The sequence below is a fragment of the Tursiops truncatus genome, chromosome 10 (assembly GCF_011762595.2).
Source record: "Tursiops truncatus isolate mTurTru1 chromosome 10, mTurTru1.mat.Y, whole genome shotgun sequence".
Classification (NCBI taxonomy): Eukaryota; Metazoa; Chordata; class Mammalia; order Artiodactyla; family Delphinidae; genus Tursiops; species Tursiops truncatus.
The window spans coordinates 11,163,075-11,190,717 of NC_047043.1; the positions used below are offsets into that span (position 1 = coordinate 11,163,075).

The 27,643-nt window shown below is 44.8% G+C and overlaps 1 long non-coding RNA gene across 4 annotated transcripts in view; it reads right to left on the reverse strand.

Annotated features, from left to right (window-relative positions):
* The window catches only part of LOC109551557 (uncharacterized), a 628,536-nt gene that overhangs the window by 267,124 nt on the left and 333,769 nt on the right, over positions 1-27,643 (reverse strand). For all 4 annotated transcript variants that reach the window (XR_012334345.1, XR_012334347.1, XR_012334348.1 and 1 more), the window contains one exon: positions 14,006-14,356. This is a non-coding gene — a long non-coding RNA (uncharacterized lncRNA). The remainder of the gene's footprint in view (positions 1-14,005; positions 14,357-27,643) is intronic.

Sequence of the window (27,643 nt, forward strand, 5' to 3'; positions counted from 1 at the left end):
TGAGTTGAGAGTGAAATTCTTCTATCTCCTTTTCAGCAGGAATCAGAGGCTCCTTTAGTCTACATGCCATGATATGATGACGAGGCATGCTCAGGTTGAGCAAACGCTCATTTGTTCCGTGTGAATAAGACATCATTTATGTAGCAACTTCTGCCTGTTAGCTACTGGAGATTTCCCAAAATGGATAATGCCCCTGTTCTTGAGCTTCTACAATGGAAGAGAAAAGACAGAGTGTGGTGAGTGACATAAGACAGGTGTGGACAAATTCTTGTGAGAACAAAGTGGCGGGCACGTGCTTTGAGCCTGGGCTTGGGGAACAGCGAGGAGGGTGCTTCCAGGGAGAAGGTAGCAAGGAGGCTTCACCTACATGAATCGGTAGGAGCCGCCCAGATAGGCAGGCGCACGTGTGCATTCCAAGGAATCAAAACATCCTGAACAAAAGGATCAAAGTGGGAAAGGGCAGGGAACGTTGAGGAACAGTAAACAGACCCTGTGATACAGCCAGAGTGCCCAGGGTCACTGAGGAGAGTGAGAAGCAACCTGAAGGGAAGACAATAGGAAGGGCTGTGAATGCCAAAGCAAGGGGAGCCATGGACACACTGGGGGGCCATGAGCAATTGTCAAGCAACAGAGTGAGGTGACCAGCCCTGCTCTCAGGAGCAGCGTGTCAGTGGCAGATTGGAAGTGAGAGAGATGAGTGTTGGGGACATGAGCTAACAGACTCTGAAGCAGCCCTACCAAGATCTGAGGAAGATCTGAAGCAAGGCTTTGACAGTGGCAAGAGAGAAAAGGAGCAAGGCCAAGTGACATTTCTGCAATAGGACCTAGAAAAGTTGATGACAAACAGGATATCAGCTGGAAAAAAGAGAAGAGAATCTAGAGTTTCTGTCTTAGTTCATTCGGGCAGCTGTAACAAAATACCATACAGGTGGCTTAAAAACAACAGAAATTCATTTCTCATAGTTCCGGAGGCCAAGATGTCCAGGGTCAAGGCACCAGCAGATTAGGCGTCTGGTGAGAACCTGCTTCCTGGTTCATAGATGTCCCTCTTCTCACTATAACCTCATGTGGCAGAAGAGGGGAGGGAGCTCTCTGGGGTCTCTTGTCTAAGGGCACTACCCTCATGACCTAATCACCTCCCAAAGGCCCCACCTCCAAATACCATCACAAAACCGCTGTGATTAGGTTTCCACGTACAAATTTTGGGGAGGACACAAATATTCAGAGTAAGGAATAAAGGGAAGGGATGAAGAGTTTTCTAGAATTTGGAGAGTGAGAGTCTCTGAATAATTTGGGGGGAGGTTGGGATAGAGAGTCAAGTAGGAAAAGAACCAATTGCTGTTTACTCTGTGCTAAGATTCCTTTTTTGATGGTCTTTGAAAATGTGAATATAGGATTTGGGTTATTTTTATGTTCCTTTGGAGGCTAGACAGTTTCCCAAAATTCAGCAGTCCCTTCTAGACTGGACCACATGAGTCTATTGTTTCTCTGGGTTACACTGGGGCAGCGTTGCTTTTAGAATGAGGATGAGTCCTTCAGCTATTGGAAGTGTGTAGACCACCCGACAACAGTCATCTGCATATATGAGGTAGGGGATGCTTTTGGAGGAAGAAGGTGAAAAATAGGAGGATTGACGGCAGAAGGTTGGGCTGTGCCAGGTTAAAGAAAACACGAGGAAGGACAAGCAAACAAAGGGGGCCTCAAAAGAGGAGTCATGAAGTGTAAGGGAAATGGAGCGGGCACAGGGTCACGGAGATCAAGAGAGAAGGCATTTGGGAAGGAACACTAGAACCTCTGGCTGGGAACCGCAGAAGCCTGAAATCATCACCTTCTGTGGTGCCCAAAATGAGGTGTAGATGCCTGTAGTTTTGACCCTCTCTCCCCTGGGAACAGCGCTCTCCTCCTTCAGGCATCCCTCTTCACTCCACCCAAGTGCTTTCAGAGGAATGACTGTGTTGTAACACGATCTCACCCCCTAATCCACAGCAGACAGGCACGGGTACCTATTCCAAGCTAGGCCAGCAAGGCCCTTTCTCTAGGGTTATTCTGCAAGGACACCATTGTTTCAGTCTCTTTCCAATGGCTAAAGCTGTCATTCAGAGGGTCTCAAGCTTTAGAGTAAATAAGAATGAACTACACAAGAAGTCTTCTTGAAACTCAGATTCCCAGGCCACTTCCCCAGGGACCCTGACTCAGTGGGTGTAGGGTGGCTCACAGGCCTGATGTTGACCCTGCTGTTCTGTATCAAACACGGGCGCTGCTGTGGGCCTGGCTACGTGCAGCGTGAAGAGAAGAGACGGCGCAGAGGGAAGAGATGAGAGACAGTTCTGGGTGTCCTCCACGCCCTGCCCCCAGCTCCGACCCTATCACTGGGTCCACATCCCAGATTTTATAACAGAGGGTTTCTCTTTGTGGGAACCAGTTCAAATGGTAGTCCCATCACCTGCAACCACAGAGTTCCAACAAGCTCAGAATTTGTAGGCAATCTTTTCCCTGAGTGCTTAAGAGACAGAGGGCTCGTGGACAATCGTCCCTTGAAACACTTGCATGCGCACCCAAAAAACATAATGTGCACCGCGAGAAAAAGCTTTGCGTGTATACTTTGTGTGTGTGTGTGTGTGTGTGTGTGTGTGTGTGGTGCTGATGAGAAAAAGTAGCGAAAAAGCAAGCAAGATGATCACGTACAACGCGCTACTGTTGCCACCTTCACCTGGGTGTGTTTGCTGTGGTGGGCTTGAACCTCAGCCCACGAGGGCCTCCTGCAGCCCCCCACCCTGCCGGAGGGGAAGAAACTTGGTCGCTGTTAATTCTGGAGCCTCCTTTCCCCTGGGCAGAGCATTTTACGTGGAGCAAGATCTCGTAAGCGGGGCCGGCACGGGCCGGACGCAGGTGCAGAAGGCAGCCATCGGCCCGCAGGTCCACCGGAAGCCTGCGCCATTGTCCACCAGGCGTTTCCCCGTCCTCTGTTCACAGACAGGTGAAGGGCAGGGGGTCATCCTGCTCCGGCCCGGGCCACACAGGGCCATGGAAGTCTCTGCAATGTGTGCTGAGGCCACCGGTCAGCCCCTGGAAGGAGGAGGCAGGGTACCTCTCCATCTGATTACCACTTACCCACTGTCTTTACTCCTTTCTTATCCCCAGGGAAAACCTCGCCTAGATTTGGGGGTAATGATGGGTGCAGGGACCCAGGCTCCCCTCCTGACATTTCTCCCTAAGGGTGTAGTCCTTTGAAACAGGTGTAAGACAGCAAAAAGCAGGCAGGCCATTCGCTCTCCATTCTACCCCATCCTTCCCCCCACACCCCCCACCGAGGCAAGGAGCATTAGGTGGCCTGGCTGCTCCGAGGAGGGAGGAGCTGGCAAAGGGAGAATGAAGGGCTGGGGGAGGGAAGGGATGGAACAAAGGTTAACTTTTCAAAACCATTATCTTGGCAGCAGATCCCGGCAAGGCTCCCCGTGCCTGCACGCAGGCAGGAAGTGCATGTGCATTATTAATTCACCTGGACATTTTTATCCTTTCCAGCCTGTGCCCCCGGATCTCTCTACTCTCTGCCACACTGGTTTCCTCAAGCCCAGAACTTGAGCGGCTGTCATTCCCTGGAAAGCCAAGCTCAGTAGTTTGGAGAAAAGGACATGCCAGTCCCACAAAGGAATGATATATGCCAAAGGTACTGCATTAGGCTCTTCATTAACTGGAGGGCGAATAAATTTATGAAAATCATGAGTCAGTTAATCCACTCCTTAGAACAATTAATGGCTAATTAACACGAGGACGAGGCTGAGTCCTCTGTTCATCTCCACTCACTCCTGAGCACCCACGTGCAGACACGGGATCCAGGGCAGAAAATGGGACTCACGTTGCCTCTATACTGTATATTACCCTCAGATCCCTGGCGGCATCCGAAGATGGGTTGGACTAAATGTAACCTTCTCTTAATATTGGAATTTCCGCTGAGGGCTCATGCATTTTTTTAACTTTTTTTTTTTTTTTTGCGGTATGCGGGCCTCTCACTGCTGTGGCCTCCCCTGCCGCGGAGCACAGGCTCCGGACGTGCAGGCTCAGCGGCCATGGCTCACGGGCCCAGCCGCTCCACGGCATGTGGGATCCTCCCGGACCGGGACACGAACCCGCGTCCCCTGCATCAGCAGGCAGACTCTCAACCACTGCGCCACCAGGGAAGCCCCATTTTTTTAACTTTTTATAAAAACTTATTATGAAGACAGTCAACCATACGAAAAGCACGTCAACATCAACATCAACTACCTTCAACAATTATCAATACATGGCCAATGTTATTTCATCTATGCACCCCCCTCTCTGGGTTATTTTAAAGCAAATCCCGGGCTTCCTATTATTTCATGTGTAACTATTCAGTACGTGTCACTAAAAGAAAGGGACTTTTTAAAACATATTAACAATACCATTACCAGACCTAAAAACAAATAATGATAATTCCTCAGTGTCATTACATTTTCTCATGAATCTTATAGTTTTTAAGTTTGTTTAAATTCGGATACAAACATGAGCTCTGCGGTGTAATTGGCTGGTGATACTCTTAAAACCTACAGGCTCCTCCTCTACCACTGCTTATTCCTTACAGTTTTTTGCTGAATAAACTATGTCGTGGGCTCTTAGCCTTTGACACAGTCTGGATTTTGATGATTGCATCCTTGTAATGCTGGTTAGTGTGTGTGTGTGTGTGTGTGTGTGTGTGTGTGTGTGTGTGTGTCTCTCTCACATCTCCGTGGAAGTTAGATGTACAGAGTTAGTTCGCACCAGTTTGGTTTTGTTCCGGTTCGGCAAGAATTTCAAAGGTGGTGGTGTGTGCTTCCACTGGGAGACGCGTGAAGTCTGGTTGTCACGCTTTTTGTGATGTTATCACAGCCACTGGTGATTATTACCTACAGCAGTGTTTCTCGACCAGGGGGATTTTGTCCTCCCAGGGAACATTTGGCAATGTCTCGAGACAGTTTTGGTCATCACAGCTAGGAGAAGAGATGCTACTGGAATCTAGCGGGTGCATGCCAGGGATGCTGCTACAATGCACAGTCCCCCCAGCGCAGAGAATTATCTGGCCCCAAATGGCAACAGTCCAAAGTTGAGAAACCCTGGCCTAGATCCATTTATTCACCTGGGGTTGCAAAATGTTATATTTCTAATTTCATCATTCATTTTTTTAAATTTATTAGCACTAATATTGGTATAAAGAAAAACTTCCTAATCAACTATTTGATTTCCCCAAGGTAGAATTCATGGAGTAAATGTAAGCTAATGTTTAATTCTTTCATTTACCAGTTTTCAAACTAATAAGGTAGTTTCCTAGACTCTTCCAAAGGTGACCAATAAAGATTTTTTCTTATAAGAATCATGTATAAACTTGAGCGCATAAAGGGACTAGGTATGTTCCAACCACTACAGTGATTATCTTTACTGATGCCTAAATTATACCTTCTTTGGACATATGGAGCTTATTCAGGGGGGTTTCTGAGTCTTTCTGACACACCCTTGCAGACTTTAAAAGTCTGCTTGCATTTCAGGATGACAAGATCCTCTAGGGTCATCTTGTGTACAGTATTTACTTTCCTGGACTGGTATCAGCCACTTCTCCAAGGAGCCCTGGTTCCTTTCAGTGGTAGTTAGCAATCACCATCTAATTATGCATGTTAAGACATAAATAGCCCTTGTAGCATTTTATTTTTCTCTAATGATGGAATTTTTTGAACCACATTTTACACATGGAAATATTTATACAGTTGACCTTGAACAACACAGGAGTTAAGGGTGCCAACCCTCTGTACAGTGGAAAATCCAAGTTTAACTTTACAATCGGCCTTCAGTATATGTGGTTTCACACGCACGGATTCAACCAACCCCAGATCATGTAGTACTGTAACAGGTAGTTAGTGAAAGAAATCCACATATCAGTGACCCATGCAGTTCAAACTCACATTGTCCAAGGGTCAACTGTACTCAAGAGAGTGGTTTCACCCCAACTCAAACTTAAAGCAAGTGGAAATTTTTGAAAGCGGGCAATACACCCACCCCCATTTCCAGATCCTCTCTTTCGGTCAGCAGGCCCAGGAATGGGACAGACTGTCCTGAACGCCCAATAATGAGGATACAATGACAAAATAGGCTGGATCTAGGGGGCCAAGAAGGCCTGGAAATGCCAGAGTTGTTCTGAACTCCGGGCCTCTGGTCTCTCCAAGACTAGGAATTTCCCAGGCCCCTTCTCCTGGGCTGCAGATGGAAGAACAAGTCCTCCAGGCAGAGGTGCAGGCGGGCCGGGGAGACCATGAGGAGGGTCAGCCCCGCCAAAAGTCTGGAACCTCTTCAATATCACAGGCCAGGTACAGAACTTTATATGAACAGATAGGCTATGGACTAGCACGCCAGAGTACCATTCACACTTAGAACATGTGACCTTGAAGAAGTTTCTACTTGTTGCAGGTCCCTCTGAGCTACATGAAGACCCCAGGGTGCAGAGACCTCTGGTCCTCTGGCATCAGGGCGTTTTAGGAGAAAGAGTGAGAAACACTGTGAGGCAATTCCAAACACATTCTGCTGCAAGAAAGGGCTTCTTACTTTATTATAAATTTAGGTAGCCTAAATTATATTGAAAAGTCAGAAAGTATGTCATTTGTTTAAAGTCAAGAATTCTTTTACAAAGGGAACTGCTATCTCCTAATTTCTCTTTTCTTAAAGAGTTTAATATCTCAGAGCCGCCTAGCTCAAGTTTAAGCTGAAGCATGTCAAGTTGAAAGCAGCCTTAAATCCTTTCCAGAACAAGGTAGGAAATGATACAGAGACAAAGATAGAGATAGAGAGAGATAGAGATAGAGAGAGATAGAGATCTTGCGGACATATACATCGTGGAAATATACCTGCTGTCAGAAAAAAAAAAAAAAAAGAAAGAAAGTGCCTGAATTTGTTTTAGCCCTGCAGCCACCTCTGAGTGAGCCCAGTAAAACACTCCTCTGCCCAAGTGATGAGACCAGATTAGCGTGCTCCAGCTCTCATGTCCTGTGCTGAGGGAATTAGAAGGGGCTGATGGCGCTGGAACGGGGCTACTTTGCATTTCTCAGTGACATCCTCTAATGAGCTGACAACGCGGAACACCAGGCTGCTGTCTTGGAGAAATGAAAACAATCCAGTGGTCATTTCACATCCTATCATCCTAATGACAACCCGTGAGCTGCCTTCTTCTTGCCTTTGATTAAAATACACGGGACCTGCCCAAGGAATTGAGACTAAGATGCCCAAGAGGGAAAGAGACCAAAGAGTGCTGCGCGGAGGGAAGGAGGAGGCCTCCCAGGGAAAAACACATTTGGGAAAGTCAGAAAAGTCAAGGGTAACTAGGCTCGGTGTTGCTTGAAACTTGGCTCTCTTGGAAACTGTCAGCTACAATGCCTGATTGACTTTCTCCAACTGAGCCAATGAGGGATTCCACCAAAGAGATCCAGTGCTATGTCGTGGCTCGAATGTGGTTCCACCCCCACAGCAGCACAAGCTATAGGGGTGATGCTCCAATGTGGGAGTTCAGCTGGCGTGCACCGGGACAGCTGGACCCATTAAGATGTTGAAATGCTGCACACTAGCGGCCGAAAACCCCTCCCCAAGCCCATCTCCCACACACTACCTCAGCTGCCCCCACCCTCTCCTAAAACCCCCGGTCTCACCCCAAAAACCCAGCAATTTCACTAAACAGGCAAGGCTTGGCAACAGAGGGTGCCTGCCCGCACCTGGATTCAGTGTGGTAGGCGACTTCCATTCTGACTGGTCCAAGTCCGGGCCAGACCCATGATTAAATAGTCATATTCCATTAGACATGCCCAAGAGACCGCCCAGCACCGCTGAGCCTTCTCAGGCCCTGCCAACAACCCACAGGGGTGGGCCAGCCGCTGCAGGACTGCTCTGCGCCGTCTGCCCCTAGGGCCTGCTGCCCGCACGATGCACTCCCCTGACCCTGTGGAGGAACAAAGGAAATGAGAAGCCTGGGATTGTCCTGGCTCTCAGAGGACTGGACAACCTTCTCAAGCCCGGCAGGCTTATCACTGGGACTTTTTACTGCCCTTTTCTTGTCGCCAACCCTCTTTAAGCTTCCTAAATTAATAATGATGAAGCTCTTTCAGCTGTATCTCCAGTCTGTTTTTGATGATTTCCATTCTCTGGGGCCTTTTTCTCCCCTCTTAGCCCTTTACCCCTCTCTCCTTCATTTGTATCCATTCTCAGATAATCACTGATTAGGTCATGGAGGGAGAGGGGAGGAAAGACAGTTAAGAAAAAGAAAGAAATAGCCATTTGGGTATTGCTGAGTCAAAGGTCTGGATCAGAAACAATATGAAATTTCAAGGGCTGTTTCCCCAGTGAAAGGACAGAGGAGGAAGAGGACAGAATATCTCCGAAGGGTCACGCATAACATCTAGCGCACGGCAAAGAAGAGGGTGAGTGTGGAACACCCTCCAGGACCAGCACTTGAACCTGGGCTTGAGCTTGCCTGGTAGAAGCAGGGGAAAAGTTTCCCTCTAAAACAATCGGTTTATCATAAACCAATAATCCTCTGCTTTGGGATAACTATCTATTCTTTCTCCTTAAGGAGAAAGAACTACCGGGTTCAGCAGAGTTGTTCCTCCATCCTACCCCCATAGTATTTCTGCATCATTAGACTTTTCTTATCCCATTGAAGAAACCCAGAGAGGAAGCATTCCAAAAGGCCCTGGGCTGCCCACCTGGCACGCAAGAGTCTCTCTGTGCGGCATCAGCCTCGGGTGGCAGCCAGGGATTCCGCTGTCGACCTTCCAACGGAGGGGAAGGGCTGCCAGCTAGAGTAGAAAACCAGAATGTCACAGAGAAGTGGGGACGTATTTACGAATCACTCACCACTCTGCCGTAAGTTTTAGCTTCTCCGATTCCACCCAGCACAAGAGAAGTATGCTGGGTGGCAGCGTGCTGGGTGGAAGCGTGCTGGGTGGAAGTGTGCTGGGTGCGATTGTGTGTCAGAAGCTGTGCAAGCTACAGGGAACCACAGAACAGCAGAAGACACTTTCTCTCAGGGAAAAGGCTCATTGATTGGCTATGAGATGGCTAAGATTAGCCCATCTGTAGAACACTGACAATAATGACCATCTCTTTGTGACAGGCACAAGGCTGTGTGTTAACCCAATCTAGTTCACTGTCTCCCTGGGCACACGTCTAGACCTTTCCCAGCATTCCCTGCAGTGCCCACAGGAATGAGCTCTCGCTAGCGGGAGGCGGATAGGACGGCTGAACGTCACTTCCAGGACTGTCCTCTGAAACCTCTCCCACTGAAATCTTCCCTGGATTGTCTCTCGCTCTTTAGCCAGCAGGATGCAAACACCCAGCAGAGGACTGAGAGGCCCTATAGGAAGTGAAACCACTAGATGAAAGATTCTGAGTCCCTCAGAGACTACTAAGAACAGAGCCCCCCAGCCCAACAGACACACACACACACACACACACACACACACACACACACACACACACACACACACACACACACGGGCCACACTGGCTATGAGATGAACAAAAAATAACCTTATTGCGTTAACCCACTGAAATTTTAGGGTCATTTGTCACAGCAGCTAATGTTACTTACCCTATCTAACACACACGTGGGTTTCATTAACAGATAGAATGAGAAAATATATTTACAGTGCCTGGTTCTATGCCTGACATATAGCAGGTGTCTGGCACTGTGCCAGAAACACGGTAGGTAGTAAATAATTGAGCTTCATTTTGCAGGACCAGAGCGAGGATTCCACTAGACGAAGAGGAGGGATCAACAAGTAGCACGACCCAGAGGCATGAAGCCACATGACATAGCCAAGAGGATACAAATCGTTCCCACAGCTGCAGGTAAAGATACACCAGGGCAAGCAGATACTGGTCAGACACCAGAGCAGAGAGGCCAGCAGAAGTCAGTTCTGGAAGACCCTTTATCCTTGGCAATAAGAAACTAACAAAGTGTTCTTTTTCATTTTTAACAACTTGAGACAGTATTGAAATACCATACAACTCGTCCATTTAAAGTGTATGATTCGATGACTTGTTTATTCACGGAGTTTTGCATCCATCGTCACACTCGGTTTGGGAAACTTTTCATTACCCCAAAAAGAAACCCTGTGTCCCTTAGCTGTCACTCCCCAATCCTCCTCCTGGGTATGTGCCTAGAAGCAGTGAAGGGTTTTTAAAAGATCACTCCCTGACCTACCACTGCCCAAGGCCCGACACGGCGCACGCATGCACGTGCACACACACTTCTTTCATCATCCTCACGATGTAAGTGTGAAGACCAGCCCCAGGGACCTTACACTCCCCACCAGCTGAACCACTCAGGTGCCTGCCCCTGCACACCAGGCCCTGGTTTCCCTCCTCTGCAAGAAACACTTGAGGAAGCTTAGCTGAGCCGGGCCTTGGCCTCAGGCAAATTCACACCTTTGGGTTCTGCTTCCTGGTCCCTCCCCCTCCAAAGACTCCTTCCTTCCCTCCCTCCCTGTGCTGCCACACATCCCTTTCCCCTTCCCTCAGAGGGACAGAGCCTAGAGGCGATCAACAACGGCAGTCCACCATGGTCACACTTGCAGAAGTCCCTGGAATTCTCTCAGAACCCACGTGCATGGAAAACAGTATTGTCCTCGTGTTATTGGGTTGGCCAAAAAGTTCGTTCGGGTTTTCCCCAAGACATTACGAAAAACCCAAATGAGCTTTTTGGCCAACCCAATAGAAGTGGGGAAACTGAGGTTCAGAGAGTTCAAGTACTGTTCCTAAGGCTGCACAGCAGGTGAGTGTCAGAGCCAAGCTTCCACCCGAAGCGCGGAGACGCGGGCAGCATTTAGGACCACTCTCAGCAGTGTGAACAAAACTTCCAAACACCAGCTTAGTCAGATGGGGATGGTTTCTTCTCACCCAGCAAGAGGTCCAAGTGAGGAACTGGAACAGCACATCCTTAGTGACAGCCAAGTCCCAAGCTCCTTGTGTCCCTCTGCTTTGCCATCCTTAGTCTGGGGCTTTCATTTTCATGATCAAAATTCCTACTCTAGACCTTGTGCTTTTTTTTTTTATCAGAAAAGCAAGAGCTCTCCCAGAATCTCCATTCAGTAGGCGTCTCTTCCATCTCATTGTAACATTCCTGCTACAAACAAAATTAGCATTTGTCACCAAGGGAAAGAGGAGAATGGGTGCTGGGTAGGGAAGCAGCCGTGCAGGCTCTGAGCAGAGTCCAGACCCTTCGGCCTCTCACATTCGATCTGCATTGGCTGAGGCCTGCTGCCCACCACCTCCTCCGCTCTTCAGCATGCGCTGGGCTAAACCACAAGGTGGGGCCTAGAGCTTCGGGACAGAGGAAAGCCTTTCTAGATCATCAGCGTGATCAGCTGAGTGCACGTTCCCACGGGCAAGGGAAGAGGTTGCTCATTTCCTCTGGTTCAGTGGAGAAAAGTCCCCACTTTGGAAAGAGTTAGAAAGCCCTGGGAATACACCCGCCCTCAACTTTCGAGCACTCACAGCTGCTGCAGGCCTTAATGGAAAAGGATCTGATGCACTCATTTCCAGGCCTGCCACAAAGCCCTTCTGCAGAAACTTCAGACTCTCAAAAGGGCTCAAGAATAAATTATGCATTAATCACCATATGAAGATGAATGGAAAAGATCAGACACATATAATTTCTGGCAGCATTAACCTAGAAGCTGGGGGTTCGGGGGCTGGAGGGCAAGAGGTGATATGGTGAGATGGGAAGAAAAGGAGCCTCTCGGGGGCACTGACTTAACCTAGATCCATCTATCTTGTCCTCCATTCCCTCTGGCTGAACATGCCCACGTGACTGAGGAAGGTGGATCATGGGATATTTTCACCAAAGAAAAGAGCCTTCCTTGCAGGGCTGAATGCTGAGGCCTGGTCCCCTGGAGGTTATGACATGTTGAACCACTCCTCCCACATCTCACACTTCTGAACAAGGTGTGATGTGAACCTCACCCACGGTGCCTTCTTCCCGGGCCCAGAACGCTCCCTGCTCTCTGAATATTAAACCTCTGAGAAGCCTTGCTAAGCATCATCTTGGGTTTTTAGCAAACACCCTTTAAAACCGAGACCCTGGGGGGAAAACATTCCATGCAAAGTACTATGTCATGGAAGGATTACAGGCTTCAGGGGCAGCAGCCCTGGATTCCAGACCTGGATTCTAGATTCACCATGAGCCTCCCTGGTCCCTGGTCATCAGTCAGTCTTCTCGTCCATAAAATGAGGGTTGGAATTAGTGGAGACTAAAGATCACTTCTGGCTCCCATTCTATGTGTCTAGGGATGGACTCAACGTGCTATTTCCTTTTTGTATGAATTTTCTCAGAAAATGTGAATTAATCAAGGATATTCACGACAATGACATTTGAGTGATTAGTATGAGCTCTGGCAAAGTACTTCAACCTGGTAACTCTCAAGCCTCACAGCAACCCTCTGTGGAGCAGGTGGGTATCATTAACAGCTCCAATCTCCTGATGAGGTGACCAGGCACAGGGAGACAAGTAATCAGCCACTCCGTTTCCACTGGGATGTCTTAGAGGCATCTCCAATTTAGCAGGTTGGAAACTGAACTCCGGACTCCCCCACTCCACCCCAGCCAAACCTGCTTCTGTCTCCATCTGCCCCTGCTCAGCAGATGGCAACTCCTTCCTTTCTCATACCCAGGCCAGAAGGCTTCAAGTCTCTCCCACCTCCAATTCATCACAAATCACGTCAGCTCTGCTCTCAAAAAATAAATCGAATCCACTGTTTCTTACCACTCCCAGTGCGACTACCTTAGCCTACGCCTTCACCCTGTGTTGTCTGGACCATGGCAAGAGTCTTCTTACTGGTCTCCCATTTCTAGCCTCTGTTCCCCATCACGTGCACACACATACGTGCACACACACAAGCACACGTGCACACACGCACACACTGAGTATTTTTTATACCACAGCCAGCATGACCCTTTGCAAATGTAAGCTATGTCATTCCTCTGTTCAAAACTTTCAGTGATTTCCCATCTCACTGAGGGTAAAATCCAAAGTCCTTACGCTGGCCTGCAAGGTCCTCCAAGCCCTCCCCCACCCCACCCTCTCTCCTCCCCTCCCCTCCCCCCCACTCTTCCTTCAGGGCACCAGGCATCCTCCCGGCTCAGCCCTGGCCCGGCCGCCCTTCCCCAGATATCCCAATGGCTTGCTTCACCACCTCGCTTCCGTCTCTCCACTGAACCGTTTCTCTGACTAAATAAAACAGCACCTCCCTCGTCTGTCTGTGTCCCCCTAGCTTGGTTTGTTTTTCTCTTTAACTCGCATCTCCACCTGCCATAGTTTATATTATTTGTTTATTTTCGTGTCCTTCTCCCCCTACTAAAGGTAAGCTCTGTAAGGACAAAGGCTGCATGTTCACTGTTAGGCCCCCAGGGCTGAAAGAGTGCCTGGCATTTTAAACAGTCACTCAGTGTGACCTGTGGTGGTGATCATTTTGCAATGCATAAGTGCACCAAATCAGCATGCTGGACACCTTAAGCTTACACAGTGTTATATGTCAATTATACCTCAATAAAGCTGGAAAAAAATAAACCATTCAATAGACATAGGTGGCCCTTGTTATCTGAGTCTAATCTGTACCTGAAATTCCACTGGATAGGGAATTTGTGGGTAGCGGAAACCCATATTCTATTACATTAAAGGGAAAAATAAATAATGTGTTCCCTATACCACCTATATTCCTAATCGCCTATAAAACAACCCACTGTGGATTTCTGCATGTCATTTAATACACCAATTACCTAATTACTTGACTCTTAATGAACTCATTAGTGAATATGCTTGTGTGCAGTATGCTACAATACTGAAAGAATTACATTTTCCTTCTACACAGAAAGGAACTATATACTGTAATATAAATAAACAATAAAATGATTTGTTAAAGGTACATAATGAATGCCAATATAATTACCAAAACAAAATAAACAGGTTTCTTTTAATTACCTTTTTTATATAAATTTGTGGCTGCGTTGGGTCTTCGTTGTGGTGCGCGGGCTTCTCATTGTGGTGGCTTCTCTCGTTGTGAAGCACAGGCTCTAGATGCACGGGCTTCAGTAGTTGTGGCACGCAGGCTTCAGTAGTTGTGGCTTGTGGGCTCTAGAGCACAGGCTCAGTAGTTGTGGCGCATGGACTTAGTTGCTCCGCGGCATGTGGGATCTTCCTGGACCAGGGCTCGAACCTGTGTTCCCTGCATTGGCAGGTGTATTCTTAACCACTGCGCCACCAGGGTTTAAATGCTTACTGACTCAATGCAGAGCTGGCCAAGTGAGACGCAGAAGTTACTGAACGGCACAACTGTGGGGAGAGAAAAGTCAAAGTGAGCTGGTGAAGGAGCAAGTGAGACCATCCAACACCCAATGCCCAAACACTTCTTAATCATGGAAGCAGTAGGCAGTCTTCTCTTCTCAGCATTCAGGAGTCTGGAAATGGATGGATAACTGTGGATCATCGCCCAAAGTCACAAATGAGGCAGCAGGGTTTTTAGAAAAACACTAAAAACAGGCATCTGTTTTAACTACTATGTAACTATATAATTTATTATCCACACTGGGGACAATTTTGAAAGTGAAAAATATATTTTAAGAATTTTAAAAAATATATTTTTAAGCATTCATAGATTGACAGGTTGGTTTTATTATAATGGTAGGCCTATAAAATAATTCCAGTGAAAAACTATTTTCAAAAATAAAATCATTTCTAAAAATAAAACAATCAATCTGTATCCATTAAAGCAAAACATTTTTAATTATTTAGATTGAGTAGTCTAAAAGGTTAAAAATAACATAAGCAGAACAGTATTCTTATTTCATAAACACTTATTGTAATAAGTTCTAGAGTCATATCTATATCTATTGCTATGCTACAGGTATTTTTCTAAAGAATGAATTTTTAATATATATTTCTATTTTTTCATAAAATTGCCTTCAATCTTTTTCAAAGTTGCATTTCATAGTTTATAAATTTAAAGTTGCTGGGACTTCCCTGACAGACCAGTGGTTAAGACTATGTGCTTCCACTGCAGGGGGTGCAGGTTCGATTCCTGGTTGGGGAACTAAGATCCCACATGCCTCGCAGAGGCCAAAAAAAAAAAATTGTTGACACCATCAGTTTGAGATAGGCTGGGACCTGGGACCCTTTGCTGCAGTGCTTGCACCTGGACAAACATCTCCTTGAGCAACAAAATACAAAGAAACTATAAGGGACTAAAAATAACTGCATGCATGGTCAGTTGGGGGCAAATTATGGAAACCAAGACACAAAAAGAACAAAAAGACCAACTGCCACTTCTGAAGAGCCCGGAGCAAAAGCAGGGTGTCAGGAGCAAAAGCAGGGTACTGGGCATGCCCCCTGCACTCAACACCACCAAAGGGGTGGGCAGACCTCCTAAGCCGCCCCTCCAGCCCGACCCCTGGACCCACCCCTACCCTCACCCCATATAAGGGACCAGTTCAACAACCCCCATCCCCCTGCCCCCGGTGAGCAGGGGAACAAGCAAGGAAGGGCATCTGTGGCTTGTTTTAGCTCCCCCTCTGCTGCAGCAGGGGCCCCAATAAAGCCTTGCATGAATTTCTCATCTGGCCTTTTATCAATTTCTAATGATTGAGGAGGCCAAGAACCCTGGTTGGCAACAAACTGACTCTTCTCAGTTGACAGCAGTGTTTCTAATTAAGAAAATAGTCTTTCTACAGGTGCTGAGATATCTGGTAAGTGAAGAAGTAATTCTGATAAATATTCTCAATTCTAATTTTTTTCTTAGTGAAATGTGTTACTATCTCAGTTCAAATCTTTTCACAGGTACCATTCTTTTGTCATTCAGGGAAACTGTGACAAATATTTCATGAGACAAAACTCATCAAGTAAGTTGTCTCTATTTATGATTTTTAAAAATGTTTTGCCAAATTTAGATGCTACACAATCACAGAACTTCACAATTTCATTCCATTCCAGTACATAATATAAATCCATCCAGTTAAATATAAAAGCTCCATCAGAATGTTCTTCCTGTAAGATATTTCAAAGCATAAGTATTTACTCTCAAATTTAAAATTATTTAATTTCTTCAATTCCTTCTTTGGTTTTGTAGGTACAAATTTTGTTTTCAATAGTTACAGTTTCCTAAAAGCTTCCAGAGCTGAAGTCTTTTGGCTCACCATTCCTTGAATACTTGATTAAAAATTACCAACTTATTTTAAACAAAATGCAAACAAAATTTAGAGTACTAGTTTGTTTAAAAATATTTTTTTAAGTAAAAGGTCACTATGTATTGTATTACACTTCGGTTGATTTACAAAGTAGCACTTCAAAGGCTGAACATTTCTAAAATCTAAGAACATGCAGAAAAGGAAAAAAAGCACATACTGCCAGGCTGAAGCACTTTTTAATTCGACATCAGCTCTATCACAAATATTTTGTAGCTCAGTTTCTCTGTGTATAAATAAAAATATTTATAATGTCTGTCAACTATAGCTTCTATTTTGTTGGTAGACTATCACAGCTTGTTTGGATGCAGTTTTGAACTATGAACGCGCTACATCTAATTCCAAATACATTTCTGCTCCACAGATTTCTTAATTTAGTAATAACACTATTTTTCCCATTATGCTGTGCTCCACGAAAAATCTGTATTTTTAGTACCACCACAATCTTCACTGTTGAATTATTTTTAAGTGAAGTGATAAACTACAATAATGTCAGATGCTATATCTTTGACAAAATGATCTTTCAAAAGCTTTGAGTCCATGAATTGGATTGAAAAAAATAATCAAACCATTATTTAAATTAACTGGCTTTTTCTTGAAGAAACTGATATAAAACTGCATCATTTAACTGTTTGTGACATTCTTCTTCTGCTAGTGGAGGCATCCCACAAATATCCCTTTACTTTTCCTGTGCACAAGAACACAGGAAGGCAAAATTAAGCAAAATTAACTTGTTAGAATAATCATTTTACCTAACTGAAAAGTCATACTTCTCAGAGTGATATAAAAACACAACCAGGCATAACTGTCTTAAAAAGTAACTAATTTTTTAAATAGATGGTGATGCTTTTTCACAAGACTTTGTCTTCTGGGTTTACCTGTGGTCAGATATTACCACAGCCCCCAGAGCAGCTGGCAAATGCTAACAAGTTTCACATTCATCAATACTCTTGAGCAAAGGATATCAAGTACTGAATTTTTCATTAAACGCGCACCTTTTTCCAAAGCTCAGTGCGGCAGGAAGAGTTTGGTTTGGCGGGGGGGGGGGGGGGGGGGGGGTTCTCTCTTTTTTTTTTGGTAAAAAAAAGTATTATCACAAGATAAAAACATATAGATTTACACAATGCAATAGATGGCAAGCCACTGAGGTGGCAACCACGAGAGCATTCAGACCATTCTATCTACACTCCACAGTGACACCGACCTCTCAAACTCTGTTTCCAGCAGGTGTTTCACACCCACCCAATCCCCCACGTCTCATGCATCCTTCTGACTGCAGTGACTCAATGTCCTGGTGGCTCCAAGGTCAGCCCAGGGCTGAGGCTCATAGCCCAAGTTGCCAGCAGGGGCAACAGCAGTTGAGTGCATTCAGACCGACGTATCCACCAACCATGGATCGAAAATATTTAGAAAAAAAATTCCAGAAAGTTCCAAAGAGCAAAACTTGAATTTGCCACACCTGGTAAATATTTACATAGCATTTGCATTGTATTTACAATTATTCACACAGTATTTACATTGTATTAGGTATTGTAAGTAACCTAGAGACGATTTAATGCATACGGGAGGATGCGCATAGGTTATATACCAACATCTACCCCATTTTATGTAAGGAATTTGAGCATCTGTGGATTTTGGTATCCTTGGGGGTCCTGGAACCAATCCCCTGTGGATACTGTGATTCTCCCATCATTAACTACATAGATCAGAAGGAATTACTAGTCCCTGGCCACTCGTATCTGAGGGGAACAGGCTCTCTCTCAGATCCCTCCAGAAGGAATCCATCTTGCTGACACCTTTCCTGGCCTCCAGAACTGTGAGAGAATAAACTTCTGTTGTTTGAAGCCACTGACTGTGGTACTTGTTACAGCAGCCCTCGGAAACCAGGATGCTGCCTTCACTCCCAGAAGTCCCAGTCTTGATTTGCACATGGAGAACCACATCTCTCTGGCTTGGCAAACTGGTCCTTGCAATTTTTAAAGCTTTTGGACAGTTCTGGAACTGACCTGGCACAGGAATGATTTGCGCATCTTCTCTCGTGACACATTCCACTTTACTGTCCACTCATCCAAGGGGAGGTGATGGGGATGTGGTGGGTCTGGGTGGTGAGGGTGACAGGTTTACTTCTGATATGTCACATCTTCTGGGTGACATCAAGATGATTACACAGAGCTATGTAGGCTTGTCCTTAAATCCTGCAGTGCCCACCCCTGCCCGAGAGCCTACTCTCCCTTAATACTTCAATAAAATAGCTTAGTCAGACATCCATGAATCTGTAAAATGTCCAGGGCTTACATTTTCCAGGTCATTTTTAAAAATTTTTATTTTATATTATAGCATAGTTGATTGACAATGTTGTGTTAGTTTCAGCTGTACAGCAAAGTGATTCAGTTATACATATACGTGTAACTATTCTTTTTCAAGTTTTTTTCCCATTTGGGTTTAATCCAAATTCCTGTCTCCACTCTGGATGCCACCCTTCATTATTTCCTCAAAGCAGACTTAATACCAAAGAGTAAAGTGAGGAAGAGTTTACTGAAGGTTTGGGAAGAAAGGAGAAGGTGGCTACATAGCATGGAATAGGAAACAACCTAAAACTGAATACCAGGCACCATTCTTTTTTTTTTTTGCGGTACGCGGGCCTCTCACTCTTGTGGCCTCTCCCGTTGCGGAGCACAGGCTCCGGACGCGCAGGCTCAGCGGCCATGGCTCACGGGCCCAGCCGCTCCGCGGCACGTGGGATCTTCCCGGACTGGGGCACGAACCCGCGTCCCCTGCATCGGCAGGCGGACTCTCAACCACTGCGCCACCAGGGAAGCCCCAGGCACCATTCTTAAGAGACCCTTGGCCATCTTCCTCTCCTGGCTCCTGGTCTGCTCTCTTTCTGTGCTCATTTTCCTCTGCGCTCCTTAGAGGCATTTCTCCTCAAGGACACACAGGCTATTCAGGTGTTATTCCAGGTTCAATTCCTACCTCTGATGTCTCCTCCTTGTGTAATCCGGAAACATTAATTAACCTTATGTGTCTCAGTTTCTTCATTTGAAACACAAGTATAATATTACTCACCCATAACAGGAAATAAATATTGACACAGGATACAGCACTGATGGACCTCAAAAGCATTATACTATGTGAAAAAGCCAGACACAAAAGGTCACATACTGTAGGATTTCATTCATAAGGAATGCCCAGAGTAGGTAAATCCATAGAAACAGGAAGCAGATTGGTGGTTGCCACGGGCCGGAGGAGACAGGAATGAGTAACTGCCCAATAGGTATTACAGGTTGAATTGTGTCCCTCAAAAAGATATACTGAAGTCCTAACCCCAAGTACACCTCAGAATATGGCCTGATTTGGAAAGAGAGTTGTTTTTTTTGTTTTCTTTTTCCTGCGGTACGCGGGCCTCTCACTGCTGTGGCCTCTCCCGCCACGGAGCACAGGCTCCGGACGTGCAGGCTTAGCAGCCATGGCTCACGGGCCCAGCCGCTCCGCAGCATGTGGGATCTTCCCGGACCGGGGCACGAACCCGTGTCCCCTGCATCGGCAGGCGGACTCTCAACCACTGCGCCACCAGGGAAGCCCGGAAAGAGAGTTTTTACAGAGGAAATCAAGTTAAAACAATGTCACTAGGATGGCCCTAATCCAATATATGACTGGTGTCCTTATAAAAAGGGGAATCTGGACACAGAGACAGACACATAGAAGAAAGACAATGTGAAGACACACAGGAAGAATGCCTTTAGCAGATGGAGGCAGAGATTGGACTGATACAGCCAGAAGCCAAGGACCACCAAGGGTTTCTGGCCACACTAGATGTTGTGAGAGTCAAGGAAGGATTCCATTCAAAATCTCAGAGGGAGCACAGCCCTGCAGACACGGCTGATTTAGGAGCACCAGCCTGCAGAGCAGTGAGACAATACACTTCTGTTGTTTTAAGCCATCCAGTTTGTGGTACTTTGTTACAGCAGCCCTAGGAAATGAATACAGTGGATACAGGGTTTCCTTTCCAGGTGATGCAAGTGTTCTAGAACTAGATAGAGGAGGAGGTTGCACAACATTGTGAATGTTACTGAATCGTTCACTTTCAAATGCTTAATTTTATGTTATGTGAATTTCACCTCAACACACACACATACACCAAAGTATAATATCAATAACACCTATCAGTTGTGAACATTCAATGAGTCAGCACACAGGAAGCATGTAGAACAGTCCCAGAGACACAGCAGTCGCTCAAGAGAAGTTAGATAGGGGCTTCCCTGGTGGCGCAGTGGTTAAGAATCCGCCTGCCAACGCAGGGGAGCCCTGGTCTGGGAAGATCCCACATGCCGCGGAGCAACTAAGCCCATGTGCCACAACTACTGAGCCTGTGCTCTAGCGTCCGCGTGCCCCAACTACTGAGCCTGTTCTCTAGAGCCCGCGCACCACAATTACTGAAGCTCGCGTGCCTAGACCCCATGCTCTGCAACAAGAAGAGCCACCACAATGAGAAGCCTGTGCACCGCAAAGAGTAGCACCCGCTCGCCACAACTAGAGGAAGCCCGTGGGCAGCAACAAAGACCCAATGCAGCCAAAAATTTAAAAATAAATAAATTTATATAGAAAAAGGAAGTTTAGATAATATTACTATTTTCAAGTCTCTCTCCAAACTTCCCACCTCTAACCATCAAATAATGAGCAGCAACTAATCCCCCAACCCTGTTTTCTCCTTATGCACAGCATTTGTGCTCTCTTCTTCCAGACCAAGCTGTGTGAGTAGTAAGTCTGAAATGCCTTCTCTTTATACACAGCCTGACCCCTCAAGTCATTTTCCCCAGAGTTTCTCACCCACAAGATGAATGGTACCTCCCACCCACCTACCACCCCTACCACCAAGTATTCAAAAATTAGCAGCAGAGAAATTTATTTAAAAATGGAAATTATTTCCATCCCACTAAGAGGCTGCATATACAAATGGACTCATTTCTCTACTACGTAAGGTCAGGCATTTTCAGTCCTCACTCTTGGGGGCGGGGGTGGCACGTAGGGAGGGATGACTTATGGGACCCAATCACACTCTCTCTACCTGCTGCTAGCCAGCGTTCCTGTAGGCTGTGATGGCAGAAGCCAGGAAGGTGGGTTACCCTACAGGAAAATCCGATACCTAGCCCCAGGGCTCTGGGTTCCATAATCAAGTGAGTTTACTGTCCTGTACTCAGTTCATTCCAGGAGAAGAAAGTCCTAGTGGGTGGGTTGCCAATTTATTAAAATAGTGCAAGACCCAGAAGAACTAAGGTCTTGATTCAAGAGGATAAAGAAATCAACAGATGAATGGTAAGGAAGTCCAAAAGGGAGGGGATATATGTACATGTATGGCTGATTCATTTTGCTGTACAGCAGAAACTAACACAACATTGTAAAGCAACTGTACTCCAACAAAAATTTATAAAAAAAAGAAACCAACAGAAAATGACTTGCTGACTTTAAAGCTGTCTTGCTTTTCACCCCACCCTGCAGAATTACAGAACAGAAAGACAGAAAGCTTTGCTAAGCACTGAGAAACCAGCCTTTGAAAGATCTGATGCTTTGTGCAAGTGGGAAACTGATCATGGAAGAAAAGGAAAAGAAAAAATTGTGCAAGCCAACTCGAGCAATGAAAGAAAAAAATCAAGGAGACATGTAAGACCACAGCAGCCAATTTGAATCAAGCATGCCATAGATTTGGGGCAGGCTCTTTTGAAAATAGATGCCTCAAATTACATTTCATAGAATTGCTGTTAATGCCCTACAACTTATCGTAACATGCTGCATCTTCAGAAGGCCCTTTTTTATTACTAATATTTTATTGTTTTTATAGTATGCACCCTAGGAGAGAGTATGTAAGAATGAAAATGTATCAGCCATGAATCCAGGTGGTAGCGCAAAGCGCTGGTTTGCATGATTCTGTTACAAGCTAGATACATATTTATGCCTGCGATGCTTTCTTCTTCATAAATATTTTCTCTGGTGTCTCCATGGTCTCCCCTATCCGTTTAGAGATCAGTTAACCCCACAATCAAACACTATTGGGCGAGCCATGGAAACAGACAGCTGTTTCTCAAACAATTGCAAAAGGAGGAAATATGTGCAATTCTCATCACACTAGTAACAGGTTCCTGGGAAAGGATACCCCTTCCCTTTCATCTGTTGAGGTTATCAGAAAAATCGAGGCTACATTTAGGAAGAAAAAAAGAGTCCTTACTATAAGACAGAGCAAGTGAGAAATTTTATGAGTCAAACAAATAATGATGGTATAACTATCAAAATCATTGCAGTCACCATTTACGGAGCACACAGGCCAGGCTGTGTGCTGAATGGTCTACATGATTTATCTCATTTAAACCTTCCAGCCACCCTATGGGGGTAAATGTCATTATACCCCTTTCAAAGACGAAGCAGCTGAGACTCAGAAACCATTGCCAAACTCATAAGCTATTAAGTGGAGCCAGCCCTCCGATTTAGGTTTATCTGATTTTGAAGCCCATGGTGTTATTTACAACGCCCCTTGCCAAACTGAAAGTCCTCACATGCCCAAGGACAATGCTACCAGTTCTCTCCAGACGATTCTTATTCTTTTTGTCAAAGGATGCAATTTTTTGGCATAAATAATCTGTAGTTTCCATGGCTGGCATTCCCATTGTGGCCACGTCTGCTTTTCTGAAACTGAGAGAGATCATTTCCTTCTTGCTACCCAAGGTAAGCAAAGTACACTTGGTCTTTGGGATTTAAAAAAAAAAAGTCAACAGATATAAACAGGTGAATATAGTTACTGCGAAGACAAACAATAAAAATGGAGCCCCTGGATGGAAACATGATTGCCCTGCGGTCAAGACATAATAATTGCTAGAGGGTTAAAGAGAAGAGAAAGAGGACGGAGTAGAAAGATGAGGAAAGCCAAGAGACCCACTCAGAGCATAAGATAAAGGCAGAGAAAAGTAAACGCTTTTCTTGCATAATTAAAATTGGGATCTTACAAGATACAAAGTTAGACACTGAGTAAATTATATATTTCTAATTTCTCTACTGAAGCGCCACGGGCTAGAGACAGCCTCCCAGGTATTAATGGAAAAGTCTCAGCATGGTGCTCCTAATTTGCCACAGCGTGCCAAAATTAACAAAATAAGCTCGGAAAACCCGCAAAAATGGCAAAGTAAACTCCTTTGATCAGTTATTTCTCTTAATGGCAACTGTTCTCAATCTGATCACCACCACCACCACCACCACCCCCGCCGCCAATGCACCACCATCTCAACATACACACGTGTTCAAGCGTGCACGTGTGCGTCACACATACAGAACGAGAGACAATTCTAAGAATATTTTCTGGATAGCTTGATTTGCCTTTGAAATGTGTTTCATTATTCTTTAGCGAAACTTAAGGCATGTCATCATCCTGCTGACAAACTAAGGCCTAATGACCTGCCACACTTAGCAAGAAGGAGCCATTCAGATCCTTAGACAATGGAGACGCAGCCTAAGACAATGGAATTCCACTTCCTCTTTGGGCAGCTTTTGTTTCATTCCATTTCTTCTAACTGGGTGAAGAGCAGGCGTGTTAAAGGCCAGCCAGGCTTAACGCTCTGAAATAGGCAACTCACTGGTTCCTGGGCCAACTCCTCCTTACTCAGAATCTCCAAGTCTCCTCACTTGCCCCTTTCAAAACCTCTCCAACGTCTAAGACCTGCTCAGATGCTCCTGGTGGGGTGTAGATTCATACCATCTTCGCAGCAAGCCATTTGGCAGCGTGTATCAAAAATCTCAAGAATATCCTTTTCTGTGAATCACACAAAAATATAATCCACATCAAAAACGTATGCACAAAAACTGTTACAGAATCATCTAGAACAGGGAGGCAAAATACAGTGCCCAATTACGGGAGAAAGCGTAGCTAAATAATGATCCACCCATTTATGCAAGGATATTTTTATCATTAAAAGTGATTATGATATGAAAAGAGTTAAAAAATAGCCACACATTTATTTATAGTATAAACTCAACTCTCCGAAATACCACCCACAGAATGAGGAGAAATGCCAAGTGTAGTTACCTCTAGTCTAGACGGTGGAATTATGATTATATATAAAATAATAAAGGACATAATATATTTTCTCATAGCTCTCTTTTCCTTTACTGTCCAGATTTCTGCAATGAATGTTAGTGTCTCCAAGGCAGGAAGGCGTAGTGGTTAAGAGCAGTCTCGAGTCAGAAGACCTGGGTTCATAGCCTGAGTCCACCACCTATGGGCTGCATGACTTTAAGCAGGTTACTTAACTCCCTGGAATTCAGTTCCCTCACTGATAAAATGAAGAGGATTTTATTGTTGGAAGGATTAAATGAATTAATATACAGACATACCTCATTTTATTGTACTTTGCTTTACCATATGCTTCATAGATATTGCACTTGTTTTACCAATTGAAAGTGTGCGGCAACCCTGTGTTGAGAAGTTGATTGGTACCATTTCTCCAGCAGCATTCACTCGCTCCCTGCCTCTGTGTCACATTTTGGTAATTCTAGCAATATTTCAAACTCTTTCATTATTATATTTGTCATGGTGATCTGTGATCAGTGATCTTTGATGCGACTATTGCAAAAAAGATAACTTGCTGAAGGCTCAGATGATAGTTAGCATGTTTTAGCAAAGTATTTTTTTAATTAAGGTGTGTACATTGCTTTTTCAGACATAATGCAATTGCACACTTAAGAGACTACAGTATAGTGTAAACATAACTTTTATATGCACTGGGAAACCAGAAAGAATTTGTGTGATTTGCCTTATTGTGATGGTCTGGAACTGAACCTGCAAATTTCTCCCAGGTATGCCTATGTGTAAGGTGCTTAAAACAGTGGCCTAGAGTAAATGCTCAGTAAACATTACCCATATTATTAAACATTTATTGAGTGCTTGTTGTGTGCCATGTTGAATGTTAAGCGCTGTGGATAAAAAGATGAGTATGTTTGATTCCTTGTTCTCGAGTAGGGAAAGCAGACATGTAAACAGATACCCACAATTCACTGAATAAGTTCTGTAAGGAAGGGAAGATACAAGATACTGTGGGAGCAAAGAAGAAGGTCCCTACCCTGCCAGGGCAAGAATTTTTACTACCACTGGAATTAGAATTCCTCAAATAGTTTCAGATTCTTCTGTTACTTCATCTTTATATATTTTAGGCAACTCAGTAGGGAGTGAGTATCTGTAGGGTAACTGGTATCTTAAGTCTATAGAGCATTTTATAGTTTCCAGACTGCTGTCATTTATACCATCCAAATTCACTCTCACATGACACCTAAAAGGCTGGCTATTTTTCAGCAAGGCTTAGAGAGGTGAAGTGGGCTAAGGCTCCTCAGCTAATAAGGGACAGAGATGAGACACAAACTCAGGTCCTATGGGAGAGAACTGGATGTCATACCAGAGATGTTGCAGAAAGGACTTCTCTGTCAGTAGAGACTCAAGTTTTCATTCGTTATGCTCACAGTTTCTAATACTACATGAGAACAGAGTCATAAGAGAAAGAAGTAGGAAGCTAAAGATCTCAAAAGGAGACTTTGAGCCAGCCAACCATATGGTTGTCTACACAACAAAGTTAGGATCTGAAAGATGCACCCTGTAAAGATCTCTATTTGACAAGGGAGTCTCCCGCACCACAACGGCAGCAAAGGGGTTCGGTGCACCAGTGAGCTGGCAGAAGATGGGGAAGGCCAAACACGAACCCCTAGAGAGAGAAGGTTTGGACAAACTACCACCAAGAGCTCAGACTTTTTATAGGAATGCTAGACTGAGATACAGACTACTTGTTGATCCAAGGACTACTGACCTTATACCCCCTCATGCCTACTAATTCAATTTAGGCTTTCATCTGCTGGCTGCCTTTGAGCCTATCATTCATCCATAAAATTTTCTTTTATGTACCCAGCTACTGAGAAGCAGGGTAATCTAAAGGAGATAACAATGAACTTGGAAGCCAGTGACCTGAGATCAAACTTAGTTGAGCTATTCATTAGTTGTATGACTTTAGCAAGAGACCTTCACCTCTGTAAGCCTTAGCTTCTTCCCTTATAATATTAACATAAAAATGTCCATCTCTTCAAGTTGTTGGCAGATTAAATGAAATATATGTTTCTGAAGCATTTAGCAAAATGGCTTGGCTCATAAATATTACTTATTCCTCTGAATAAGGGAATGGATACTTGGTGCTAGTCAACGACGTCATCAGCATCACAGGGTAGTCACGTGTCAAGAATCACAGGGTCCTGACTGCTCGGCACGCGTGCCGGTCAGCTGGACTACAGCTAAGTCACCAACAGAGACATTTTCCACTGGAACTAGAGCCTCCATACTGAAGGGTTTCCTTTTTATCCAATTCCCATGGCCTTCACCCAACTGAATGGATTAATCCACTGTTTTGAACATCTAGGTCAATAGTCTTCATTGTTGTCACAGAAAATTGAGAGCTGCTCTAGGATAAAAATAAATCTCTCCCAAGACCTACATTTCTGTATGGAGTCTGAGATGTGCTGAACTGCTCTTGATCAACACATTTTTCCATTCCCAAAATGGGTCTTCATACAATAACAGCCACGCAGACTCTCAGAGATTTCACCAACCATAACTCTATGCACGATTGTCGTGAATGATGAAATATGATTAGGAGATTACAGTTCTGGTGTTTTATTTTAAGGGAACTTAAGGAAAATGAATGAACTGAGCTATTTTGCATTTTTCAGTAGAATCATTTATAGGAGTGGGTAATGGAGAACTCGAGACTGGTGGGAAAAAAAAAAGGCACAAATAATGTTGCCACTTCACAGCCTATCAGCATAGCTCATCTGTGCCTCCTGTCCTGAACAGTTGTGCAGTGTTGCTGTACATGGTTCAACAGCTGCTATTTGTTTCTGGCATCTTTATTTCAGTGCTGGATAAACTGCCGTGGAATTTCTAAAAAATTACTTTATATCTAAAGGTGTAAAAAAGACAAGATCTTTATCATAACACTTCACATTGTGCTTTCTATAAGTTAGGTCACTTACAACAGTATCTCTGGGACTTGAGTAATGGACTGAACTCCTCTGGCAGGTACAGGATGTTTCTTGTTTTATACCACACCTACTTTACAATGAACTGTACTGTGGCAAAGTTCAAGGTTCTTAGAAATCTTGTTAAAAATAAAGGTGCTTTCCTACTTTCAGATATCTTTTACTGTAACAACAGTGCTTTGGCATTGCTAACTTTTTTTCTGTCTTCAAGTCCTAGGCTTATAATTCTGACATCTCTCCCATGGAGCTGGCAGTAAAGCAAAATTCCATACAGCCTCTTTTATTTTCCCACTGATACTATTATAAAATTAGAGGTGCATTTCTATGAAAA